General features: G+C 56.1%; 1 protein-coding gene across 4 annotated transcripts in view; it reads right to left on the bottom strand.

Annotated features, from left to right (window-relative positions):
* Positions 1-12,734, bottom strand: part of PXN (paxillin) — a 46,306-nt gene that overhangs the window by 13,126 nt on the left and 20,446 nt on the right. Inside the window, exon 1 of one of the 4 annotated variants that reach the window (XM_044244159.1) lies at positions 2,697-2,997. The exons of the other annotated variants lie outside the window; for them this stretch is intronic. The gene's annotated coding sequence lies outside the window, so the exon portion shown is untranslated. Of the gene's footprint in view, positions 1-2,696; positions 2,998-12,734 lie in introns of those variants that run through there. 4 annotated transcript variants of the gene reach the window in all.

Genomic DNA, 12,734 nt, shown 5'->3' with positions numbered 1-12,734 from the left:
GTTCATCATTCCTACCTCATGGTGTTGGTGGGAGCTCTACCTGGGGCAGTGGCAGCTACAGTCCCTGGAAAGCTACAAACATCAGATCTTCTTTGTTTTGTGACATTCTGAAAAACACCTTCCTCCAAGGAGGTCAGGGTAGGATGCACCGTACTGACCACTCCCACATCTTCTATGGTCAGAATCTGGATTAGACGTGCCAAGGGAAAGCCTCATGAGAAAAGAAGTAATAAAGCACCAGTCGGAGGGAGACAGGTGTGGACGCCGGCAGGAAAGCGATCAAATGTGTGTCTGCCCGAGTGGGAGAGAGCACATGCTGGAGCCAGGGGTCCTCTGGAAGAGCTTGCTTCCCTCTCCGCACCCTTGGACATTACTCAGTGACTGCACAGTGTCACTCTCTCCCCAAAGCCCCCCACAAACGCCTCAGGGAAGGAAGCCAGGAATACAGGAGGCAGCCAAGGAGGCCTCTGGGCTCTGCTTTGGACTCCTATGGGTGTAGAAGGCTGCTATGGCCTGAAAGCCCACAAAATGGTTCCGGGCCAAAGTCTCCTTGCAAACTCAGCGAACTCCTCCCCTGCTTGAGTCAACAGAGGCCGAAGAGGCAAGACTGCTCAAGGCAGTTCACTTGCAAGCAGCACCCCATGGGCGGGTCCTCCAGGTCTCAGCTGCACCTACTGCCTGGTACCTAGCTCTAAACACCAGGCAGCCAGGCTCAGAGTCCAGAGTCCTTCCACCCAGACCCAAAGAAGATGTTTGTAGGATATGCTCCAGACACACAGAGGCAGGACCGGAAGCGGTGGGGGGCACCTTTCTCCAGGCTAAGGAAGGCTCCGAACGTCCTCAGCAATTCTCCACTAAGTTTCTGGGTCCAAGCCTGAAACCTTCAGGACAAGTCAGAGCCACCGGAACCACCCAAGCCACCCTGTGGAAGGAAGCCCTCCCTGGGGCTTCCCATCCCTTTTCTGGAAGAAACCACCCTAAATGCTGCAGGCTTTTTGCCTCTCCGGGCCAGCTGATGCATGTCCTGGCACTTCCACCCACACAAGAGGGGAAGTGGAAGTCTCCGGGTGAGACCATCCGGTGTGCGTGTGCCAGGGGGAGGGGTTCTCCTCTCCAGGTAGGTGGGGGAGGGGATGGCCGGCTGGGTGCAAAGTCTCCAGCCCACCCGGGGCAAAGAACACCCAGCTCCGCCCCGGCGAGGAAGGGATGCGGTCCTTCCGCTGCTACCCGCCAGAGGGCGCTATTGGCCCGTCGGCTCCCGCGGCGGGCGCAGCCCCCAGCCACGGGCTCCCCGGGGAAGTTTCAATCCCGAGAAAGTTCGGTGAGCTGGAGGGACGGAGCAGCTACGGGAGGCGCACGAGGAGTTGCCAAACCTGCCACCGGTGCTTGGGGCACACGAACATTTGAAGGCACGACCAATGAGTAACGCAGCCTGCGGAGTTCCGGAGACCCATAGGGACTCGCGCCCCCTCCGCAGACGCAGCGCCCACGGGCGCCCCGTCCCCACCCCGCGGCAGGGCCTGGGCCCAAGCAGCCGCTCAGATCAGGGGCGCCTTCGTACCCGCAGGCCGCCCGGGGGTAGGCTGCCTGGGCGAGCACGGAGCACGCTGCCAGGCCGAGATGAAGACGCCCTTTCCCGGGCCCCAGCGACCTGCCAAACGTAATCCCGCGGACCCGACGAGCGAAGCGGGTAGGGAGCGGGAGCCTGGGGTCTGTAGCCCCAAGGGTTTGAGGGGGTTAAGACGCTGGCTGCCCAGGGAGGGAGAAGAGAGAGGGGCCGGTCTGCCTGCATTCCAGGATGCAAACCGCAGCTGTGCCCCTCACATTCCCAAACCAGGCGGAGGATGCAGGACAGGGGCAGCCCGGGCCCTCCTCACGTGCCCCAGACGACGGCCCTGGGGACCTAGGCTGATCCACTGACACATGACACCCTATAAGTTAAAGACACGCAACGAACCCTTTCCACCTCCGCCCCCAATGAAGTGTAAAAACAAGTTAGACCCTTTCACAAAACTGGCTTCCTCCTACCTAAGTCCTGGCCTCTCCTGAGTGTGTAATAAAGGCTGTCACGCCCAGAGCTGGGCAGATGCCAGAAGATAAAGGTCTATCCACCAGGATCCCTCAAATGGGGTGGGGGGGTGGGGGAGGGCCCAGGACTATTCCATTCTCTCCTCCCAGACTCTAAAGACACCAGATGTGAGAACTTACACAGGGAGATTGAGTCACACAGACTGCTCAGTGGCCAAACTGCTTGTGCCTCAGTTTCCTTGTCTGTCTGACCGGAATTCTACCATGTTACTCACAGGAGCAAGGAATATCATGAAAAAATGGATACACGGAGCTGGCTTAGCACTGTCCTGGAAGAGAGCTGGGAGCTGGCTCCCAGAGAGAAAGGTAGCCCTGGAGGGGCATGAGAAAGCACCTCCACTTCCTGTCCCAGTCCGGAGGCAGAGGATGCTGCAATCCCGGAGAAGCAGTTAGGGGCACCAATCTGGGGAACAGAAAACCACCTGGAGAAGCCTCCCCACCAGGTTTCCGACCTGGTCTCCTCCTCCACTCCCAGCACCGGGCTCCACTAGAAGAGGTGGGCTCCTTTAAGCCTTCGGGAAGACCCCACCTCAAAATGCCTTGCATTCTTGAGGCCCAGGAGAGCCCACAGTTAGAATTCAAATCTTTTCCAGACTCCACTCACCCACCTTCTTCCCGCAGGCCTTAACTCAGCTTTCATCACCCAGGGCAGGGGCTGGCACAGTGTCCTTAGGAGCTGACAAGCAGAAGGAAGGAGCGGCCAGCACCGCCCTGAGAGCTCCAACACGGGAGGCAAGGGGCTGCCATAGCACAAGGGCCTTCCCGGCAGTCCGCGGCCAGCTGTCTGTCCATCCCTGCCATTTAACACGAGATCGGACTCTCAAAGAGACAGCGGAGGGTCCGCAAGTCCCTTTCCCACAACCCTAGAGAGGCCCAGTCTTAGGCCTGTCTACCCTGCTAGGTTCAGAACTCTGGGCAAGAGAAGTTTCAGCCTGCCCTGCTGACCACCTGCTGGGGGACGGGGCGGGGCCTCAACCGTCAGAGGAGAAGCTGCCCAAGCTCAGGGATCCAAGCAGTGAGCAGGCTCTGGCCTTCCTAAGGAAGGAGTTATATAAACAGCAGGACCAGCTCCTCCAGGATGGTCTCATCTCAGCCCCTTTGCTGGGACTCTTCCAGATTAGGAAGGAAGCAGGACAAGAAGGTGGGTCCCCCCCTTCCCCCAGCCCTGAGCATCTGAGCAATGAGAGCAGAGGTAATCTAATCCACAGCGGGGTAGTTTTACTGGGTGAGTAACTCCCCAGGAATGGGGAGCTGGGTATATTTATCCTGATAACTGTCCTGGGAGGAAAGGCAGATCTGTGACCAGTAAGGGCCAATTAGGCCAGCTCCGCTCTGCCCCACACAGGGCCAAGGGACCCAGGGTCTGGACACTGACGAGGAGGTCCATCTCCTGGAGGGGACTTCCCTGCCAGTTTGGGTCCTTGTCCACCAACTGTCTCCACTCCAAGAATTAAGCCCTGGAGAGCACTTGTCCATCTTGCTTGATGCCTCTCTCCCCAGAAGCTGGAATGCCAGGGACTGTGATGAAGAGGAAGACAGGGAGGGAGCAGGGAGCAGAGAAAGCTAGTGCGGAGGAGCCAGGATGCAAGGCTTCCAGGCCCCGCCTGCTGAGTGCCTGGCAGCAGGTCAAACCACCCACGTGGGTCACCCTCTCTCTTCCCTGTCTGTAAAATGGGTAGAACCCAATTCCTGGGAGCAAGCTCCGGAGAGGAGAGAATACAATTTCAGGTAAGACTTATACAGCATCTCTGGGCTTTCTGGAGTTTGCCTAAATCCAAGGCATTGCTATTATCGGAATCCCAGACAGGAACTGCTCTCCCTAAGGGGATGATGAGAAACAATCAATACTTTAGTGTCATTTAAATATTTCATAGCCATGCCTGGAGGTTATGAAGATTTAGCCACCATTCTCCCTCGCTGACTCATCCCTCGCTCAACAGGAACTGCCATTTTACTGTCTCAGCCCCAGAGGAAGTGTGGGCTGGGGGTGACACACGGGAAACCGGGGGGGGGGGGGGGGGGGGGGGGGGGGTAGGCCGGAGTCCTCCAATCTGCTGCTGGGAAAGCTGGGAGGTGCCCTCTGGGTGAGGCAGTTCTACCCTGGGCTTCCTACACGCCAGAGGAGGGTGGTTTCCTGTCTGCTGAAGAGTCTTTCCTCACAGGGGCTGATACAACATGAGTATGCCAGCTGGGTCACCTTTACTGGGTCCTGGCTGGTGCCCAAGGTCACAGAGCACAGGTAACCGGAGACTCGAGAGAATGAAGGCAGAAAGGCAATTCCAGAAGTCACCCTTCTCCTCCAGGAGAAGCCCAACGGCACCAGGCACCCACACAGCCCCCACCCCACCCCCCATCAGGCCCCTGGCTGCTACTAAGGCTTCCCCAGGCAGTGGCAAACGGGAGGAGTTGCCCAGATCTCCCCTGCACACCTCCCTGCCGGCCCAGGAGCAGGGCCCAGCTGGCCAGACGCCAGGCTCTTTTCTGCTGTCGGTAACTCATCCCTTGGTCGGGGATCAGTAGGCCCCGCCCTCCCCCAGAGGGCCCAGAACCACCGTGGACGCATTCCATTGGTCAGATTTCATTCACCTCTCTGGGTCATCCAGAAACTGTTCTTTTTTTTTTTTTTTTTTAAAGATTTTATTTATTTATTTGAGAGAGAGAGAGACAGTGAGAGAGAGCATGAGCGAGGAGAAGGTCAGAGAGCGAAGCAGACTCCCCATGGAGCTGGGAGCCTGATGTGGGACTCGATCCCGGGACTCCAGGATCACGCCCTGAGCCGAAGGCAGTCGTCCAACCAACTGAGCCACCCAGGCGTCCCCAGAAACTGTTCTTTTTAAGGTCAAGCTAGGACCCAACTCCGGGCTCATCCCACATTTCCTTCAACACGGATTTACATACAAAAACAGGAGGCTCAGGTGCTGGGAGTTTTCCCAGCTCTTCCGCACCAGCTCCCAACCACTCCCGCAATCAGGCTCTGGAGGCCAGCCGGCCTGTTTCTGTCGCAGGGCAGGGCGGCTCCTTGGGCCTCTCAATCCTGCTAATCACCACCAGAGGTTAGGAGGGGCTCAGAAGTGAGTCATCTGCCCTGCAGAGACCCGAACAGAAAGTTCAAAAGTTTGCCTGTTGCAGGGATAAGCCACAGTCTTCTCTTCGCAATGTTTGTGGATTTCACAGCCCAAGTTACCCACTCTTTGCCAGTCAAGTTCTGATGAATGAACACAGCCTGAGGCGGCCACAGATCAGGCCAGAGCTTCCTGATCTCAGGCAATTGGGCCATTTCCCAAATTCAGCTCTCTCCCTCCTGCCCTTCAGGTTACCTGACAGCAACCCTAACAACTGCGACCCTAGCTCCAAAACTTCACTGGCAAATTAATTCTTCCTTCCCGGGTGCATCTCCATTATTGGCTTCCTTTCTTTTCATCAACAGGTTAGACCAGCATCCAGGTCCAGGCTCAGCCCCTTTCTCAGCCTTGCCTGCAGCCCCCTGCCCAGGTTCCCCAACTCTGACCCTTTCAGCAAACACCAGCAATATGTACTTCTTGGAACCCCCTTTTTGGTGTGTGTCGCATTGCCCACTAGACCATACACCCTGTGTTCCTGGGGCAGGAACTCCCTTCCCTCCTGCTAGATCCACAGCACAAATACCCTCATGAGCCTTTCCTACTGGGAGGGGGGCTTGCCAGGCAAGGCCGAGTCACACTGCTCAGCCACGGATGGCTCCCTCTGCCTGAAGGATAAAATCAGAGGCCCAGGGGCTGGCATTCGGGGCTAGAGCTTCTCAGAATACAGCCCCGAAACATGCGTTTACCTCCTCCTGGAGCATACTCACTGCAACCTGCCTCTCTAGACAGACTGGGCCCTCTCTTCCCTTTCCCCAGCTGTATGCCAATATTCACAATACTAAACATGCCTCCCCCCCATCTTCTACCAGGACAGCCACACACCCCAGGGAACACATGGAGGCCAAGGGCACAGGAACCTCAGGATAAATATATTCTAAGGATCAAACTGACTCAGGAGAAAGAAATTTAAACCATTGCCTAAAACAAGCAAGACTACCTTATGAAGCCAAAGGCAAAAATGCAAATGAATTGTAAGATAAAAAGTGAGGCTTCAAGGAGACTCTCTTTGCACATGCACTTGGGGACTCTGGAGAAACCACAAAGCCACCACTGTCCACACATAAAGCCACCCCTGTCCATACCACAAATTTGGCTGCTCTAGTGGCACTGGGAGTGGGGACAGTCACATAGCTCTTTGTACACCCTCTGGCATCCCAACGCCGGGCAGTGTGGCAGAGGGGAAAGAAGAGGCCCCCGCCGAGTCTCCACCACTCACCAGCCTGGGTGGCAGTTTAACTAGATCATTCTGGGCTTCAGCGAATCAGAGAACTCAGAGAACACATGGTGAGGGATCCATGACAAAGCATGCAAAAGCCACTGTGGTGGCTGGGGAGGCCCTCCTCTGCCCTCCCACTGTGACACAGAGGGGACGCTCAGTAGATAAACCCACATCACTGGTTTTCATCTCCCAGTGGATGGGAGGGGCAGAGGTGGAGTCAGGGACAGTGGCCAGGAATCCTGGGAGCTATGACGGCCCGTCCCTAACTCAGGCCTCCTTGCTGAGCAAACCACTGACCTCACCCCTCCGTGCCTGGGGTTTCTTCCAAGTCCTCCTCAGAGTACATCAGCTGAGCCCAGAAGCCTCCAACTCACTCCCAAGCAAGGACAGAGGCAAGAGAGAAACTGCAGGGCTCCAGCACCCCCCCACACACACACACATACAACGCCAGCTCTCCTGCCTGCCGGGAAGTCACAGCTTTCTGAGAGCCTTGTGGCTTTGAACCTGGAATGGCGACAACAGAAGGAGCTGCCTGAACTCCACAGAAGCTCTCAGCCTCTTAACTCCCAGAGGAGCAAACCCAGGACACAGCAGCCTCTGCTCCTAACACCGAGGCTCCAAACCCAGCATAGTGCCACAAAGGAACCCAAAGACAGGGCCACAGGGACAGGAAGATGCTCAGACAGGGGGAGGGGGAGAGAAGTAATCCTTACTGGCCTCACAACCCCATCTTACAGATAAGGACAAAGAGGCTCAGAGATGTCTAGTGAGTGTGCTCCACAGGCAAGTGGAGTCCATGGTGAGGGCAGCTCTGCCTGACTCCAGGAACTCATTTCCCGTTCATTCCATGACACCCCAGCAGGAGAGGAGTGATCGCTTCCCGTAGCCATCCCTTGTTCCGCCTGTCACCACTGTTTTGTTTCCAGAGCAGTCTCTGGAGCCCCTCTTGCAATCCAGAAAGGCTGGCCATGGGGTGCTGCTCTACCGCTGCCCCCTCACGGGTCCCTTGCTCTTGGTCTCCCTGTTCTCTTCCCCCCCACATTTCCCCACCTCCTCCTCAGTCGCAGGCAGGGTCCTGAGCCACTGCTGAGCCCCACGTGGAGGCCCTCAGAGCTCAAGAACTCAGAGAAGGCGGCAGGGCCATGGTCTAGGCTAACCTGCTTATGGGCTGACCTGCCTGAGTGTTTTCTAAGTGACATGATACAAGACAGGGCTGGCCCAAGCACTGACCTCTGACCTCATTGCCAGGCAGCCTTCCTACCTGGATGAGAGGGAGATGCCTGGACCATTTGGGGGACACACACAGGTCAGTGGCTCCTCAGCCCCCACCAGAAACAGGCAAAGGCAGCACGAGGATCATCAGGAGATAGCTGCTCAGGGCTCCACTGAACTCGCTAAACAGCCAACGAAGGGACAGACAGACATCTGGGCTAAACTCTGCAACCCAAAGTCAACCTAGGTCTTCCTTTAAGATTTTATTTATTTGAGGGGCGCCTGGGTAGCTCACTCAGTGAAGCGTCTGCCTTCGGCTCAGGTCATGATCTCAGGGTCCTGGGATGGAGTCCTGCCATCAGGCATCCCCACTCAGCAGGGAGTCTGCTTCTCCCTCTGCCCCTCCCCCGCCCAGGCTCACTCGCGCTCTCTCTCTCTTTCAAATAAATAAATAAAATCTTTAAAATAAATAAATAAATGACAATTTTATTTATTTGAAAGGAAGAGAAAGAGTGTGCGCAAGTGGGGGGAGGGGCAAAGGGAGAGGGAGAGAATCTCAAGCGGACTGTGATGACGCTGAGCCTCATGCAGGGCCCGATCCTACCACCCAGAGATCACAATCTGAGCAGAAACCAAGAGTTGGACACCTAATCGACTGAGCCACCCAGGCGCACCTAGGTCTTCCTTTTACAGACAGGCACACGTCTCACCCGAGCCTAAATCCTCCCAGCAAAAAAGTGGCAGGCCCCAGCTTCCTCCCTCTGTAAATGCTGTTCCCATCTCCCACTAGGGGAAGAGGGGCAGAATGCACTAACACACCAGGGAAACACAAGCCCAAGTTGGGAGCCGGCTTCACGCTGGTTCTCACGCTGGCTCTTAGCTGTCAAGGGTTGCCACTGGCCGGCTAACCCTCACAAACTACCGATATTCACAAATGATTTGCTTGTAATTTTAGAAAATAAACTGAAGTGGGTTCAAGACTACTCCATGACTATCAGTCCACCCACATATGCTCGATCTACTTTCTTTATTTTTTTTTAAGATTTTATTTTTTTATTTGACAAAAAGAAAGTGAGCACAAGCAGGGGGAGCGGCAGGCAGAGAGAGAAGGAGAAGCAGCCTCCCTGCTGGGCAGGGAACCAGATGCTGGCCTCCATCCCAGGACCCCGAGATCATCAGAGCCAAAGGCAGACGCTTCACCAACTGAGCCAACCCAGCGTCCCTCAATCTGCTTTCTTTTTTTTTTTTTTTTTTTAATATTTTATTTATTTATTTGACAAGAGAGATCACAAGTAGACAGAGAGGCAGGCAGAGAGAGAGAGAGAGGGAAGCAGGCTCCCTGCCGAGCAGAGAGCTCGATGTGGGACTCGATCCCAGGACCCTGAGATCACGACCTGAGCCGAAGGCAGCGGCTTAACCCACTGAGCCACCCAGGCGTCCCCTCAATCTGCTTTCTTAAGAGAAAGAGCTGGGCAGTGCACAGAGCTCCAGGCATGGCCTCAGGAAGGACAGGCAGCAGGTGATTCTCATCTGCCCTACGGTCACCTGTCGTGTTTGTCCTGGTGGAACAAAAGTTGGGACCATTCTCTGAGATGGTCAAGAGCTCTGAGAGGAAGGTGAAGATGAGAAAAAGACGGGACCAGCTGCCTCCATGCTCCCCAGCTGACCCCCAATGGCACTTTCACTTCTCTAGAGGGATCATGCTATCCAGCCCTATTCTTCATGGTCTTACAAATTTTGGAAGCCAACCGCTTCATTCTGGGCAAGACAAAACTCTCCAGAGGCCACTTGGCAGCTGGTGTCACAACTGATGGATGGCACGTCCCAAGTAAGAGGACAGATGGTCTAGAGAGGGCCCATCACACCTACAGAAGCCCTAAGCCCCTCCAGAGCTCCCCACACTCGCAGGTGGCTTGCCTTGGTGGGATGGTGTCACTCATCTTCAGAGGAAGGACGCCTCCAGCCATTGCCCTGAGGAGGGCAGGACAAACTTCTCTGGAAGCCCAGATCCTTGCCAACTCTCCACATCAGAAAATCCGCCTCATCCTGGACAGGGAGGGAGCAAATGCAGGCCACAGTCCTCCCAGCTTTGGCTAACCAGAGTCACACTGGAAAACCACAATAGAAAAGGCGACAGGAAAGACGGACTTCCCAGAAACTAAACGCGTCCAGGGAGACCTCCGGGCTGTCGGCCTCACTGGCAGAGCTCACATGCAAGGCCAGAAGGTGCAGAGGAGTAGGACAGGGCAGGAAAGAACCAAAGTAAGACCCTGTAGTCTGCGGGCAAGAAGCCCACCAACCCCAGAGCTGAGATGATGACCAGCAGACACCAAGACTCCGTGGCCCGGGGCTCAGGCGGCAGAGGGTCCCAGCGCTCCAGCTCGACTCGGTGTAGCTGGCCTCCCTCCACCAGGCCCCGCTGGTTACACCAGAAGATTGATGGGGAGGAGGGGGAAGTATCCACCTCACTGCTCATTTGGATTTTATTGCAGGAGACACTCTGAGGCCCTGGGAATCCAACCCAGCAGAGCCAGGACAGATGGCAACAGCAGTGCCGGGCCATGATGCCCAGTTTGCTTGCAAGTTGGATTTGAACCACATGGAAGGTCTTCTAACAGAAACAACGCTCTGACGACCATATCTGGGTAACCGCGCAGGGAGACATTTATATCCTTCACTCCCCTGGACGCCAGGCTCTCCAGTGTTGGCAGGGAACGCCTGCTCACTCTGTGGGGTCACCGGGAAGGCCCTCCTGGGGCGGGGGGGGGGCAGGCCCGCATGACCCAGGAGCATCGAACCCCACCGCTCCTCACTCGCCGTGCCCGCTCTGCGCCTGGCAGTGGGCTGTGCCCTGGACACCCCTCGTCTAAACTTCCCAAGGATAAGCCTGGTGAGAAATCCCATGCTTCTGCACACGTGTCTGGAAAATTCACGGATGACCTGGCAACCTCTGATCGGAACAAGCCTGCCAGTGAAGGCTGCTGCCTCTCCTGTCTCCGTCTACAACAGAAAGGAAGTGGTCACCAAGCAAGTTAGCAGGCGATGCAACACCACCCTCACTGCCCTCTCTCACCCCACTGTTCTTCCTTTTCAAAAGTGGAAGCTCCGGTCTCCACCTACCCTGCCCTGTTGTTCCCCAGACTGTCTTCCTCCATGGGCACTGTCCCTTGGTTGGGGGAGGTTACCTGGAAGCTAAGGGGATGTCTGGCTCTCTCATGTTCTTACTCCAAACTGAGTTGAGGTAGGAAGAGAGTTGAGATGGGTCAAATCTCACAGACTATGAATAATAACTCCAGCTTCCATGTGACAGGGACAAATCTTGAAAACCCAGGCACAAAGAACAGCCACAGCACTCTCCCCTGGTGTCCAGGTCCTCTGAGGGAAGGTCTCGGGGGCCCAAGCCACCCTTGGAGCCATGCAGCTCAGTGTGGAAGAACAGACAAGTGCCACTGGCCTCTAGAGGAGGGAACAGGCACCCGAACTGCTCTGGCCCATGAGAATGGGTTCTCGAGGGCAGATTTCACAGCTCCTACCTTTCCACACCTCCCTATCTTTCTGGTAAAACAGGCATCATAAACGGCTAAGGACTGGCCCAGATAAATCTTCCAGGATCTCTTTCAGCAATGAACTCGGATTCTCCTCCTTCTGAGATGAGGGGGATGGGGAGCTCAGGGAAACAACACAGAATACAGCAAAGGCCACCAGCCCAGGGCCGGCAGGCTGCACCCTGCTCCCCGATGAATGTGGTTATGCTTCTTACGAAATCGATTTTGTCCTTAAGAAATCGAGAGACTTCACTTGGGAGCCAGGATTTCTGGCTTTCTGGGAGCAGTGAGAAGAGCAAGCAACACTGGTCTGCTCCTGCGGGGCCCCCACTGGCTGCAGCAAGAAATCCCGCTTTCTCCTTTGGCCCACTTCCTCCGTGCACAGCACCTGCCTGGCCTCAGCAGGCAGGTGAGTCTGCAACACAGTATAGTGTGGGGCTTGCTGCTGAACTTCGGTTCAAGTCCCAGCTCTGCCCTTGCTAGCACGGAACCTCTCTGAGCCAGTTCCCTTTTCTACAGAACAGGCGGAAAAACAGCCCCTTACATCATACGGACTGTGGAATCCCCAAGCCTCACCAGAGCCATTTGGAGGAATAACTCCAAGAATGAACAGAAAGCACATCTGGCGCATCACAAGCACACAGTCCGTACATACCCTTCGTGTCTACCTCGCAGGTGACAGCAGATGACAGATGGGGGCCGAGTGGCTGTCCCGCCCACAAAGCTGACACCCCTGACTGCCCCACCCGAGCAGGTGCGAGAGGCACCCAGCACTACAAGCCACAAGTGATCACAGGAAGGTGCTCTGAAAGGTGTCCGGCGGGCAGCCCAACTCCCCCACACAGCCCCCCACCCCAGATCCGGCTGTTAATACACCAGGACTGATCACTGCTCTCTGCCAACAAGATCTTGGCTACAAAGCTGACGGGCTTATGCAGGCCCCAACCAGAACTGTGGTCTCTCTCCCTGGCTTCAGAGTCATCCCCGAGTTCAAGGACTTGCCAAGAGGGAGCATCTGGAGTGCCCTGTGCTCAGGGTATGGGGAGCTCAGTGCACAAAGCCAACAGGAGGAAGGCTACTCACTGCTGGTCTACTCGGGAGTCTGGTCCAAAGTCCGAGCTTCCACCCCACGGTGCCATCTGCTCCCAACAATCCAAGCTCTGAGGAAGGAGGCCCGGTATGGGCCAAGGTGGTTCCTGTTGCACACGGCCATCTCAGGGCTCTAACCTCTAACTCGGCCAGAGAGCTCAGCCTTTAGAGCAGCACTGACACAAGCCTGCCCCGGACTTACTCCAGGGGCTCTGCGTGTCAGGCATGACAAGTGCTTACCTGCTCTGTGTGGCCTGCACCTCGCCCCACACCCCCACCCCCGCTGACTCCGTTTAGCGCCCCACCTGTGGGGCAAAAGGAGTCCTAGGTCCCCTTGAAGGGCGAGAGAGGCGGAGAGCCCCCACAGCAGAGGAGCTTAACCTGACCCCAGACGCTTAGAGGAGAACCCTCTAAGGGATGCGCAGACCCCATGAAATTACACATGGGAAGCCTTGTTTT

Source organism: Neovison vison, chromosome 3 (genome assembly GCF_020171115.1).
Source record: "Neovison vison isolate M4711 chromosome 3, ASM_NN_V1, whole genome shotgun sequence".
NCBI lineage: Eukaryota > Metazoa > Chordata > Mammalia > Carnivora > Mustelidae > Neogale > Neogale vison.
This window is presented reverse-complemented; position numbering and strand designations above follow the sequence as displayed.